Raw genomic sequence first — 3983 nt, 5'->3', positions numbered from 1 at the left:
CTAAGTAACCTGTGAAGCAGCTTGTGTCAATAGATCCTGGAGCATCCATGGATCCTGGCTTGCTGTTCGTATAATACCAGAGCTCCAGCTCTGAGCTGCACACCTTAAGAGGGCTCAGCAGTGAGTCCAGCTTTCCGTGGATCTGACATTTCTGCTTCCTGATGCAGCACGTCTGCAAAAACACAGAAGATTGAGATGTTAGACTGGTTCACCTCATTAGTGATTCTATAGACAAAACATTACACAATTTGAATCAAACAACTAGTTTACTAAATACTAACAGATAATGGGAAGTTTGCCCTTGAATTTCTATAACCATGCCCAAATACTAAAAATTAGCCCAGGAAATACCTAAATTATCATATCTGACATTCACACTATTAATGTTTAAAGTACTTTTTTCTCTAGTAATCCTTTAAAAGAGGATATCACCCACAGTGTGCAGCTCTTACATGTTTATTTCTAAATGTTTTGGTCCTGGAGCCATATGCTGTCATTTAACAAAGCATATACAAATACTCTGTATCAAACACTAACTTAAATCTTATGGAAATGAAAATAATTGATGCACAAGCTTAATAGTAGTTTTTTTAAAATCACAACTTGAATAATTTTATCTCCAGGGAAGACTGGGAATGTTCAAGATGCTCATTGTCTTACAGTAGTGGGCCAGTATCTCCATGAATTGCTTCTATAGCAGAACCATTACAACAATCATATGTAATTTTAGGCTCAAATTCCAAATATTCAGCTATGTGATGAACATATGCAGTTGAAAGAAAAGCAAGTTAAAAGGAATCTCTTAATAGTTCCACAGACAGTTCTATTTTGTCTAAGCAGCATATCTTCTATTTTGTTTTGATGCAACAGCAATAATGCCAAGGAACATGGGACTGCTTTATCTACCAAAACTCAATTTAGTTTTCAGTTACATGGTGGTATTTATTTTCTTATAAGCAGCATCATACCATTTTCTCTGTTAAGGAGCAGAATGAAAAATACATAATGTCTTTTGCTGAATGGATGAGGTATTTCTGACTTGCTTAGACGTGACTCCACACAAAGTTAAGATTTGAATTCAAGGAAGGACTCTAATTGTGCTTTTGAGAATATAAACCTAGATGTATCAGGAACTTTCATAAAAGGCATTTAAGTTTCCAAGGGAAGAATAAAACAAAATTCTTTCAGAAATAATAATTATGGGAATGAGCAATTCACAGTCAGACCGCCAGTCACTGCACTAACATTTCTAGACTATTTCACCATTTAGGGTGAACAGTGTTCTTCATACAATGATTGTGCCTGTTTGCACCTCTGTTGATACCAGTGTGAGAAAGAACAAATCTGCAGCATGTCTTCCCTGGCTATGCATTTTCTGTAGGTTTCTGCACTGCAGCAGTTCTGCTACATGCACCAAACAGCTTGTGTTCTGCTGCCCCATGGCCCTCCAGGCTCGCTTTTGTAACAAGTCTTATAACATTTTTCAGAAGTATCAACAGCACCTTTTCACCAAGTGCATAACACGCTGTAAAACTCCTTGTCACAGGATGCTCTTAATGCCAAAAGTTGAGATGGGTTCAAAAAGCAAGGAGAAAAATTCATGGAAGAGAAAATTATCAAGATAAAACTTCTGGCTCAGGAAGCTGCTGAGCTCCAGCTTGCCGGAAGCTGAGAGGATGCACAGACATGGTGCTGCTTTTATCTTTTTCAAAGAATCTGTTGCTGGGCACTGCAGAGGTAGGCACTGCCTCAAGCTGACCTTTTCTCTCACCCAAGGTGCCCTTTCTTAGGTTACTTTCTGGCATTGTTCAACAGTTTTGGGAGGACCCTGACTTCCCTGGACATTTTGTGTGACAGTTGGTCAGACATCTGATTCATCCATGACTGGGGAAAATCAGCAGGATGCCTCAGGAATGAGGCATTTGAAAATTCTGGAGAACGTTTCACCCATAGCACTAAATCCTGCAAAAAGAAAGGAGTGACAATCATGGGAGTGCACTGAGTTCCATTAGACTTTGTGTTGATGCAAGTCTATAGTCTGGCATCATTCATGTTAATCTCCTGTAATTTCTTCAGGTGCTAAATAGTTACTTGTAATAGCAGTTTATGGCTGCAAAACATTTTGTGTGTCACAGTGTCCTAAATGAGTGAAAGAAAGAAAAATCACCAGTGTTGTTCCTTTCATGACAGCACAAAACACCTATATGCATATTCTTGAAATACTTTAAATTAAGACTTTAGTTTCTAAAGAAGATTGAACTGCTATTTTTTAACTCCTCCAAGAAGGCAGTATGTAACAGTACTTTGAAATATAACATTACACTTTGTCCTAGGAAACGGAACTCGGCTGCGCTTTCATTGGCTTTTATCTTGTGCTTACCCAGATCACATCAATGCTTGGTTGATAATAGGAGCACAATGTGTGTTAGCAAATAATGCCAGGCTGCCTTCAGCAGCATTTGTTTCACTTCCATGTTTTCCTGTTGTGAGCTGCAACCCTGTTTGCTTAGCGGATGGAAATGCACACAAAATAGAAAATTGCTTCTTGGGATTGAGAATGGTAAGGGGTTTGCTGGTGGGTCAGACATTCAAACTGCCCTCTGCAAAATGTTTGGCTGGATTAGTAGGAACTTTCCTGAACTCAGTCCTTGAGGCTGGAAGGTTGGCAAAATCCTTCCCTGAACTTCTGCTGATACTGTTTTAATCTTGTCAGCCTTGTGTGGAGTGCTTGAGCTATGTAACACCGTTTCACCACGAGAAAGTGATCTAGGTCTGTAACTTGACTGCAGGTATCATTTGCACTGTAGGTTTTATCTGGTGGAATCCCTGACACTTGCAGTTGAGAATCCTACTCACTCCTTCAGTGATGGCCCTGACCAAGGCAAAATGTCTCTCACTTAACCAGAGGGAATGCTGTGATGAAAGTAGTGTGGGTAAAATTAGTGCATTGGGCTTTTTGCACAATTTTTGGGAGAGAAGTTTTCTTCATGTGTGGACGAGCAGCTGAAAATCAAACAGGTGTATATTACATCCTCCGTTAGTCAAACAGCACAAAGTTTGAGCTACCTTTGCCCCTGGCTGTCACACCTGCCCTACCAAAATCTTTTCCATGGTGAGGAATATTGCTAAAACCTGCTGTAGGTGGAGGAAATCTGAAAGCTCAACAGTATCTGGGTAGAAATAAGAACCAAATTATTTAAGAAGGAGGTGTTCTAAGCAGTATGGGCCTCAGCTGGGTTTTGCTCCTGCAGGTGAACTGGCACACATGGCTCCAGGCTTGTTAGTACCCGGAGGGGTGCCCAGGTGTGCTGCTGTGGGATGTGGGGTTGGGGTCTTAACACAGGTTTGAATCATTATGAGGAAAGGCTGAGGGAGCTGGGTCTCTTTAGCTTGGAGAAAAGGAGACTGAGGGGTGACCTCATCAATGTTTACAAATATGTAAGGGGTGAGTGTCAGGGGGACGGAGTTAGGCTTTTCTCAGTGATGACCAGTGGTAGGACAAGGGGTAATGGGTGCAAATTGGAGCATAGGAGGTTCAAGGTGAATATCCGGAAAAATTTTTTTACTGTAAGAGTGACAGAGCCCTGGAACAGACTGCCCAGGGAGGTTGTGGAGTCTCCTTCACTGGAGACATAAAAAACCCACCTGGATGCGTTCCTGTGTGATGTACTCTAGGTGACCCTGCTCTGGCAGGGGGGTTGGACTAGATGATCTTTCGAGGTCCCTTCCAGCCCCTAGGATTCTATGATTTCAAAGGCGTGACCACCGTAGCACTGGCTACCAGGTGGTGTAGCTGGCGTGCGGTGTCTCCGTAACGGGTGGCTCTGACAGAGAAGCCTTTCTCCCAGCCAGGGCCCTGCCCGGGCCTGCGGCGCCACACGGCGTCCTACGGGGACGCGGAGGTCGTCATGGCAACGCCCCGCCGCGCGGCACGGGCGGGCTCCCCCCCCGTCACTCAGGCCGGCGGGGGGGGGGGAGGCGCG

Source organism: Chaetura pelagica, unplaced genomic scaffold, assembly GCF_000747805.2.
Source record: "Chaetura pelagica isolate M959 unplaced genomic scaffold, ChaPel_1.0 scaffold45, whole genome shotgun sequence".
Lineage (NCBI taxonomy): Eukaryota > Metazoa > Chordata > Aves > Apodiformes > Apodidae > Chaetura > Chaetura pelagica.
Note: the sequence above shows the minus strand (reverse complement) of the source record.